Source organism: Pteropus medius, unplaced genomic scaffold, assembly GCF_902729225.1.
Source record: "Pteropus medius unplaced genomic scaffold, Ma_sr-lr_union100, whole genome shotgun sequence".
In the NCBI taxonomy this organism is placed as follows: Eukaryota; Metazoa; Chordata; class Mammalia; order Chiroptera; family Pteropodidae; genus Pteropus; species Pteropus medius.
Window position 1 is genome coordinate 2192511 of NW_024354550.1, and position 11130 is coordinate 2203640.

Here is an 11130-nt window from a genome sequence, read left to right on the forward strand (position 1 = left end):
CTCCCTTTTCTAAGTGTTTGTGTATTCTTTTAAAAAATTATCTCTCCTAGGATTTTTGTCAAGCCCTCTGATCTATAATTCAATAAATCTACCTCTTTTCCTCTTAAAAATTGGAGCAACATTTTCCATTCTTTAGTCTCCTGGCATCTCTCATATTTTCCATGGTTTCCTGATGATTACACACAGTGGTTCAGTAATTACAACCATACGTTCTCTCTGTTCTCTGAAATGTAGTTTAGCCAGGACAAGAGATTTGAAATCATCAGAGCAGCTGGGCTCACTCTCCTACTTCTGGGATTCAAATCCCTCTAATATTTACTTGCCACTTTTCTTGATCTCATGACTTGGCAGAGATTGAAGCTCATGGGATCCTAATGGCTGCCAAAGGTGACATCTACTTCTAGATCTTCAGGAGGACCTTTACCTAATTTTCAGATGCAGAGTCACAGTCTCATTTTGAGATATTACTGATAAACATAATATTTTATACTCTTAGAGGGTTCTTACGATTGTGGTGCCTTACTTCTGAGACCACCATGGAAGTCCATTATTGCTTACTCATTATCATCCCTTCAGTATGTTTATTCAATAATTATGAAATAAAGCTTAAAAAGTCTGGTGCCGGCAGTTCTGGTTCAAGATAGCAATATAGGAGGACTCTGAAACCACCTCCTTTCTCAGATACACCAAATCTATAGGTATATATAGAACAATTTCTTCAGAAAGAAATCTCAAAACAGATGAGCAACTCCTAAACACCAGATGAATGAGAAAAAATCCATGTCAAAGAGGTAAGAGAATCCAAGATACAATCTCACCATAAATCCTGCTCCCAGTGTGACGACCAGAACCAGGAGGGAATTTACAACTCTGAGCTTCTCCTTGAGGAGTGAAGGGTCTGAACCCCACAGCTGGCATCCCAGCTTTTAAGTCCTGCACCTGAGAGACAAGTCCCTAAAATGTCTAGATTTGAAAGCCAACAAGGTTTTTGTCCACAAGACTCACAAGGCTAGCAAACAGAAACAGTTCTTTATTTTATTTTATTATTTTTTTATTTTTAGACAAGGCAAACCTTGGTTGACCTCACTGATTGCAAGGATCTTGTTAACTTACAATCCTTTATTTTTTTATTTTTTATGCCTACAGCACCTTGTCTTCCTAGGTGGTCTCCCATCCAAATACTAACCAGGCCCTACCCTGCTTAGCTTCCAAGATCAGATGGGATTGGGCTTATTCAGGGTAGCGTGGCCATAGACTCAGAAATAGTTCTTAAAGAGCTTACATGAACTCACCTGGCTACCTCCTAGGGCACAGAGCAAACACAACTGAAACTTGCCCAGTATTTCTGAGAAAAAGGTTGATTTATCTTAAAACTTTGGCGGGAGGGGAAGGTATCTAATTTAACGCACATCTAGGGGACCACTACATAACTCTGCAAAGATGTAGAACAGCAGATCCCACCTTGATGCTCTTCTTTTGCCTCACTCCAGATCACTGATATCTCCCAGAAAGGAGCTTATGTACATTCTGTTGCCCCAAGTTTTGTGGCTGCTGCCTAAAAGACACTCCTTGATCTCCAGGCTCTGGTAGCCTGTAGAGCTTTTGTTTGTAATTCTCACAAACTGAAATAAACAGAGAAAGAGTTCTTAAGCAGCTACACTCAAAAGCACAGCAGAAAGGCAGCTGACTGAAATGCCCAGTCTTTCTGTGAAAGAGTCCTATTAGCTTATCTTCATAACTACAGCTTGTAGGGAAAGCTTCTGACTAAACTATAACTAAGAGCAAACTGCAGTTCTCTCCAGAAATCTTGGAGGGTGGGCAATGTGCTTGACCTCTCCTTTTGCCCCACTCTGGGTCACTGGTGTCTCTGAGAAAGGAGCTTATATATACCTCTGGTACTCTGGCTTTTGTGGCTGCCACATAGAAGACACAGCCCTTGATAACCTGACTTTGGCGGCCAGAGGGGTTTGTGTTCATGGATATAACAGAACTGTAGCAAATAAAAAGAATAATTAACAGGCTATCACCCCAGGGCTCAGTGCAGAGGGAGTAGACAGAAATGCCCACTTCCCAATTTCCTGAAAGAACTTTATAAAAACTACTGCACAAAGGTCTGGCTTCTAATAAGCCTGAATCTAGGTGCCAACTGAGATCCTCCCCTTTGGAAAACTGACAGGTCTCGACACAACCCCAACTACCATGTCACTAAGAATAAAGTAGGCAATTAGGATAATCAGTGGTTTAAGACATAACCCAAAGCTAGGACAGGATTGAACAATAAGGTTCATCTCCTATACGAGGTCACTCCTTCAAGACTGGAAGAAGTGGCTGTTTTATCTAAAGCATAGAAATCAACAGAGAATAATAATAATAATAATAATAATAATAATAATAATAATAATAATAAATGAAGGTAGAAATACATTTCAAACAGAAGAACAAGATAAAATCCCAGAAAGAGAACTTAATGAGTCATAACTAAGTGATTTACTGGATGAAGAGTTTAAAATAATAGTCATAAAGATGCTAACTGAGCTCAGGAGAATAGTGGATGAACAAAATAAGAATTTAAAAAAAGAAACAGAAAATAGAAGTACCAAATAGAAGTCGCAGAGCTGAAAAATATTAAAAACAAAACAAAATAAAAAAACAAACAAATGAACAAAAAGTAGAGGCATTCCATAGCAGACTAGATAAAAAAAAAAAAAATCAGTGAATTAAAAAAACTCTTCCGCAGAGCAACAAAAAGAAAAAAAAAAAATATTGAAGATCGCTTAAAGGACTTACTGAACAACATCAAGCATATCAACATTTGCAGTATAAGCATCCCAGAACGAGAAGAGAGAAAGGACCAGAAAACTTATTTGAAGAAATAACATCTGAAAACTTCCATAACCTGGGGAAAAAAAAGACATCAGGTCATTGAAGCCCAGAGAGTCCAAATAAGATGAATCCAAAGACCCATACCAAGACGCATTATAATTAAAATGTCAAAATGTAAAAACAAGGAAAGAATCTAGAAGGAGCAAGAGAAAAACAACTTGTTGCATACAGGGAACAACCATAAGGCTATCAACAAATCTTCAGCAGAAACTTTGCATGCCAGCAAGGAATGACACAATATATTCAAAGTGCTTAAAGAAAAACGCTGCCAATCAAGACTACTGTATTCAGCAATGTTGTGCAGAACTGAAAAAGTGTTTTCCAGATAAACAAAAACTAAAAGAATTCATCATCATTAAACCGGCCTTACAGGAAATGTTAAAGGGATTTCCTGAAGCTGAAACAAAAGGGTTCCAATTACAAACACGAAAGTATAAATTTCACTGATAAAGGTAAATATACAGTAAAATTCAGAATAATCTAATGTCAAGATGATATATTAATCACTTATAAAGCTAATATGAAGATTAAAAGACAAAAGTAGTAAAAATAATTATAACAAAGAATTTGTTAAAGGATACACAAGAAAAAAAAGATGTAAATTGTGACATCAAATACATAAAATGTTGAGGAGAAAGTAAAATCATGGAGCATTAAAATGAATTTGAACTTAAGTTGTTATAAACTTAAAATAGACAATTATAAACATAATTTTTTATAATCCTCATTGTAACCACAAAGCAAAAACTGATAGTAGATACACAAAAGAAAAAAAAAAAAAGGAATCTAAGTACACCACAATAGAAGTCATTGAATCACAAAGAAAGAGAGCAAAAGAAGGAATTAAGGAATGACAAAACAGCCAGAAAACAATGAACAAAATGTCAATAAGGACAAATCTATCAATAATTGTCTTAAATGTAAATGGACCAAATTCTCCATGAAAAGACAGAATGATTGAATGGATTAAAAAAAAAGACCCATTTATATACTACCTACAAGAGACTCACTTCAGATGTAAAGATACACACAGTGTAAAAGGGAAGAGATAAAATAACATCCCACACAAATGGAACGGAAAGAAAGCTGGGGTTGCTATACTTATATTAGAAAAACAGATTATAAGACAAAATTGTATAAAGGGAGAACTAAGTCATTGTATAATGATAAAGGGGTCAATCCAATAAGAAAATATAACATTTGTAAATATTTGTGCAACCCAATATAGCAGCACCAAATATATAAAGTGAATATTATATCTTAAAGGGAGAAATATATAGCACTGCAATAATAAGGGACTGTAATATCCCACTTTCATCAATAGGTAGATCACCCAGACAAAAAATCAGTGAGAAAACATTGACCTTAAGTGACACGTTAGAGTGGATGAGCTGAACAGATATCTATAGAACATTCCATCCAAAAGCAACAGAAAACACATTCTTCAAGTGCACATGGTACATTCTCCAGAATAGATCATACGTTAGGCCACAAACCAAGTCTTAATAAATACAAAAATACTGAAATCATATCAAGCATCTTTTCCAACCAAACTGGTATGAAACAAGATATCAACAACAAGAAGAAAGCTAGAAAGTCCAAATATACCAATATTAAACAATGTGCTACTGAATAACCACTAGGTCGAGAAAAAAATCAAAAGAGAAAGAAAAAAATACCTTAATATAAATAGAAATGGAAATATAGTTTACCAAAACATGGGTTGGAGCAAAAGCAATTCTAAGAGGAAAGTTCATAGCAATAAATGCCTACATCAAGAAACAAGAAGGGTCTCAAATAAAAAGCCTACATCAAGAAACAAGGTAGATCTCAAATAAACAACCTAACTTTACACTCTAGGAACTAGAAAAAGGAAAGAAAACCCAAAGTTAATTGAAGGTAGAAAAAAAAGATCAGAGTGAAAATAAATAGAGATGAAGAAAATATAACAAACAAGATCAATAAAAGTAAGAGCAAGTTCCTAGAAAAAATAAACAAAATAGTCAAACTTTTAGCTAGACTCACTAAGGAAAAAATAGAGTATTCAAAGACAGAAGCAAAAGAAGAGAAGTTATAACTGATAACACAAAAACACAAATTTCATTAATAATCTTCTATGAACAATTATATGCCACAATTAGACAACCTAGAAGAAATGAAAAGGTTCCTAGAAACATACAACCTACCAAGACAATCATGAAAAAAAACCCAGAAAATCTGAACAGATCGATTACTAGTAAGGAGATTAAATCAGTAATGAAAAACCTCCCAACAAACAAAGTCCAGGACCAGATAGCTTCACTGGTGAATTCTACAGAATGTTTAAATAATATCAATCCTTCTCAATTTTTCCCATAAAATAGAAGGTGGGGAAAACTTCTAAATTTATTTTATGAGGCCAGAATCACCCAGATACTAAAACAAGAAAAGGACACTATAAGAAAAAAAAAATTATAGGCCAGAATTCCTGATGAACATAGATGCAAAAATCCTCAACAAAGTATGGGCAAACTGAATTCAACATTACATTGAAAGGGTCATATGCCATGATCAAGTAGAGTATATTCTGGGAATGCAAGAATGTTTCGATATCTATAAAAATCAATGTGACAACCCACATTAAAAAAATAAAGGATAAGAATCATATGGTCATCTTGGTATATGCAGAAAAAGCATTTGACAAAATTCAACATCCATTTGTGATAAAAACTTTCAACAAAGTGGGTATAGAGAGAACATGCCTAATAAAAGCCACATATGTCATAAGCCTATAGCTAACATACTCACTGGTGAAAAGCTGGAAAGATTTTCCTTCAAGATCAAGAACAAGACAAGGATGCCCACTCTTGCCACTTTTATTCAGAAATAGTATTGGAAGTCCTAGCCAGAGCAATTAGGCAAGAAAGAATAAAAGGTATCCATATTGAAAAGGAAGAAGTAAAATAATCACTATTTGCAGATGACAAATATTATATATAGAAAAACCTAGACTCCACATACAAAAAACTATTAGAACCAACAAATTTAGTAAAGTTACAAGATAAAAAATCAATATACAAAAATCAGTTGCATTTCTATACAGTAATAATAAACTCTCAGAAGAGAAATTGAGAAAACAGTCTATTTACAATTGCATCAAAAAGAATAAAATACCTAGGAATAAACTTAACCAAGGAGATGACAGACCTGCATACTGAAAACTATAAGACATTAATAAAAGAAATTAAAGATGCGAATAAATGAAAAGAGATTTCATGCTCATAGACTGGAAGAATCATTGGAAGGATCATTGTTAAAATGTCCATATACCAAATCAATCTACAGATTCAATGCAATCCCTATTAAAATTCCAATGGAATTTTTTTTTTTTTCACAGAAGTAAAGCAAATAATCCTAAAGTTTGTATGGAACCATAAAAGACCCCTGAATAGTCAAAGTGATCTTAAGAACAAAACTGTAGGCATTGACTTCCTGATTTCAAATGATATTAAAAAGCTATTTATTATAGAAATTAAAACAGCTCGGTATTGGCATAAAAAACACACAGAGATCAATGAAATAGAACAGAGGGCCCAGAAATATACCCACACATGCATAGGTAATTAATTTATGACAAAGGAACCAAAACAGAGGTCCCCAAGCCTCGAGCCGTGGACCAGTACCTGTCTGTGGCCTGTTAGGAACCAGGCTGCACAATAGGAGGTGAACAGCAGGCAAGTGAAGGAAGCTTCATCTGTATTTGCAGCCACTCCCCAGTGCTAATATCACTGCCTCAACTCCACCTCAGATCATCAGGCAATAGATTCTTCTAAGAGCACTGGTCTCTGGTGCCAAAAAGATTGGGGACTACTGGCTAAGAATATACAATGCGGAGGACAGCTTCCTCAATAAATGCAAGAATGTTTCAATATCCACAAAAGAATAAAACTTGACCACTATTTTACACCATATACAAGTCAACTCAAAATAGATTAAAGACTTGAATGTGAGAAGTGAAACCTTAAAACTACTAGAAGAAAACATAGGCAGTAAACTCTTCTTTCACACAGATTTTGGCGATGATTTTTTGAATCCTATACCAAAAGCAAGAAAAATAAACGTGGGGTTATATCAAACTAAAAAAAACTTCTGCCCATCAAAGGAACCATCAACAAAATAAAAAGGCAACCTACTGAATGGGAGAAAATATTTGCAAACAGTATATCCAATAAGGGTTTAACATCCAAAATATTTAAGAACTCATACAAGTTGATTGCCAAAAAACAATCTGTTTAAACAATGAGCAGATGATCTAAATAAAAATCTTTCTAAAGAAGACATAGAGAACACAAACAGATTCATAAAAGATACTCAGCATCACTAACTATCAAGGAAATGCAAATCAAAACCACAATGAGATATTACTTCACACCTGATCAAATGGCTATTGTCAAATGACAAGAAATAACAAGTGTTGGCAAGAATGTGGGGAAACAAGAACCTTTATATACTGTTGGTGAAATCATAAATTTGTGCAACCATTATGGAAAACAGTATAGATGTTCCTCGAAAAATTGAAAATAGGCTACCATATGATCTAGCAATTTCACTTCTGGGTTTTTCAGAGGAAGAAATGAAAACATTAACTTGAAAAGATATCTACACCTCCATGTTTATTACAATATTATTTTTAAAAGTCAAGACATGGAAACAACCTGTGTCCACCAGTGGATGAATGAATGAACAAAATGTGATACACACACACATAATATACACACAATGGGATAATATTCAGCCATAAAAAGAAGGAAATCCTGTTCTTTGTTCCAATATGGATGTTTTTAGAAGGCATTATGGTAACTGAAATAAGTCAGACAGAAAAGACAAACATCATATGAGCTCACTTGTACATGATATCTTAAAATAAAACTAAACAACAATGATAAAACTAAACTCATAGATACAAAAAACAGATTGGTGGTGTCAGGGGAAGTGAGGTGGCAGGAAGTTTGAGTAAAATGGGTTAAAGTGGTCAAAGGATACAAATGGCCAGTTAGAAAGTAAATAAATCCTGGGGGTGTAATGTACAGCATGGCGACTATGGTTAATGATACTGTATTGTTTATTTGAAAGTTGCTAAGAGAGTAAATCTTAAAAATTATCACAAGAAAAAAAGTTTGTAACTATATGTGGTGATTGATTGTTAACTAGGCTTATGTGGTGATTGATTGTTAACTAGGCTTATTGTGATCACTTTGCAGTACGTATATTGAATCATTATGTTACACACCTGAAACTAATATAATGCAACATGTCGGTTATCTCTCAATTAAAAAAGAAAGGCCTGGTACCTTTTTCTTAAGGAAAAGGACTTGAATATTTTTTGTTTGCTTGGTTCTGTTTCTTTTGTTTCAGACATCAGAACCTGAAATGTTTCCATAAAAAAATTAATAAAAAAGTGTCTGGGATACAAACACTGCTTTAAGAATACAACTATCTCCCAAGTCTAGCACACCGTCTCTCACATAGTAGCCACATAAAAATGTTTGAGTTGAATTTACATACTACATAAAGAATGTGAGTTAAATCTTGGCCCCTGAAAACCATTATAATTGTTTGACTGGCAGCAAGGATTCAGGGGAAAAGAAAAGGGCTTAGAATTGAACATATATTGTGGGGACTGTAACACCAGCAAATAAAAACATAGCATGATAGCAAGAATTCTTTAGCTTTTATTGGCGTTTGAAGGGGCGCAATAAAGAGCGAACTTTTTTTTCTGCCAGTGTTCTTTTAAAAAAAGGGAGAGAAACAAAAATTTCAGACAGATCAAAATATCAGCGTCATCATTATTAGAAAGGGGCTTGGATGTTTCTAAGAGTGGACCTGCTGACATAGAGCCCTAGAATTGGGACTTAACTCTTACCTTTTCTGTTTGAGTTCAGTTAAAACTACAGACAAGTCACAGTCACAAGCAACCCCCAAATTGCTGGCCTCCCCACGTGGATGCTTGCTCCTAAAACCTTGAAGGAGACTCAGAATGTGAAACTCTGTACCAGCTCTCAAAAGGAAGGGGAAGAGAGGAGTTAGCTAAGCCTGTCTGATTTTTTTTTAACCTCAGCTAGGTAAATTCACTCCACCTGGGGGTTGCATGTTCTGGGCCAAGTGAGAGACTGGTGCTTATAGAAATCTCTCCTTATGAAAGCTGGAGAACAAAGAATTCTTTCCATTTAGTATTTTAACACATTTTGGCTTAGATAGTGTCTATATATTCAACTTCTTACCAAACTGTAGGTGGTAAGCAGGGCACATATATCTATTTTTACTGATAAGACATTGAGAAGCAGTAATGATGTTTCAGTCATTTGAACTCGTTACATAAAATAAATCTAATCCGACATGCATCCCTCACCCCCAACCCCATCTCAAGGATCAGACAGGTCATTCCCAGATAATGAGGACTAATCCTTGTTGGTTCTCACGCTGTAATTCTTTCACTTAGATTATTTCAACAGCCTTTTTAATTTCTCTCTCTCTCTCAATCTCTCTCTCTCTCTCTCTCTCTCTCTCTCTCTCTCTCTCTCATATATTAGTCATCTATCTATTTAACCATCTACAGGAGAAGAGGTGTAGTGAGGGAATTTAGAGAGAGGAGCATCTGGCAGAACCTGCCTTTATCCTAGCGCCAGTGACATAAATAAGTCACTTGTCCCTTTAATTGGGTGTCAGTGATGACGTTTTGTGGGGAGAGATGAGGAAGACTTTCTAAAAATAAATGCACAAATCAAGTATAGCACTCAACGAATTTTTATTGAGAAATTCCACCTGTAACAATGAAGTAACGTATTTCTAATAGAAGTCTAAAATAAACACAGAAAAGTATGTATATCTCATAAATGTACAGCTAAATAAATTTTCACAAATTGAACATGTGTGTAACCAACATCAGAGCATAAAACAGAACATCACCAACTCTTCTGAGCTCTTGTTCTGCTCTGATCACCTCCACCCATGGGTAACTTTGTCTGAACTTATAAGGGAATGTATTAATTTTGCCCGTCTTATACTTTTTATGAATGGGATTATACATACAATATACCCTCTTGTGTCTGGCTTCTTTTGCTTAACATTATTTTTGTGAAATGTAGCCAAACTATTGTGTGTACTTGTAGATCATTCATGCTCTTTGGTGTATTGTATACTATATTGTGTGAATATATCACTGCTTATTTATCCATTTTATGTTTGATAGCATCTGGAAGTTTACAGTTTAGAGCTATTATGAATGGTACTGAAATGAACATTTTGTTCAATATCTTTTGGGGCACATATGTACATACTTCGGCTGGGTCTATGTTTAGAGTGGTAATGTTGGGTCAGAGTTATATAGTTGTTAGGCTTTCGAAGATGCTAACCACTTTCCAAAGTGTTTACTAATTTATACCTCCACCACAATATATGACATTCAGTTATTTTTCATCTTCACAGGCTGTGGTAGGCCCTCCTATTCCCTGGAACCTTGAATATGTTACCTTTCATGGCAAAAGAAGCTTTGCAGATCCATACTGCAGATCCATTATTAATTTGTTTCTTCTCTAGGGATCTTCTCAGTTCTCCACTGTTGAACCCTGAACAAGCCTCCATATTTTGTTTTAAGTGAGAAGCTTATTAGAAAAAATTATTTGAACCAATGCAAAGGGAAGACATCAGAGGGACTTCTGTTACAAGTAGTGGAAATTATGCTGAAGTTTTTTATAGTGTGTATGGAACAAAAGATTTAGTTAAGGCTTAAAAAACAAACCTTCAAAACACCAAAGATTTATTTTAAAATCCATTATATCTGACATGATTACCAGTAAGTAAAATTCACAAACTATCAGGTATTTTTTTTTTTTTTACATTAGTCATATTGTTGACTTTCTACAATTATCTGAAATATGTTTCATGAATCTCATGCCAGAAAGTCAGGCATTCCTGTTAAAGTAGAACAATTTTAAGACATTATATTTTTACATTAAATGGGAGGCTGACAAAATAGTGAAATCTGTCATAATACAGAAGTGAGTTGAGTCAAATATAATCATACTTAAAACTTCATGTCAGTGAGATTAGTTAGCTTGCCAAAATTCTATGTTTAGTTTACTAGATCATTCAGGTTTTTTAAAATAACAATATAGAAGGGATTTCAACATGCTATGTGAGTTTATGGAGATTTCCTCCTAGTTTTGCTTTCATTAAAGCTGACACTCTTCTTTAAGGACGTTGATATTT

The 11130-nt window shown here is 34.7% G+C and overlaps 1 pseudogene; it reads right to left on the reverse strand.

Annotated features, from left to right (window-relative positions):
* Positions 1-1137: 1137 nt before the first annotated feature.
* Positions 1138-1256, reverse strand: LOC120596651 (uncharacterized; annotated as a pseudogene).
* Between the last annotated feature and the right edge of the window lie 9874 nt (positions 1257-11130).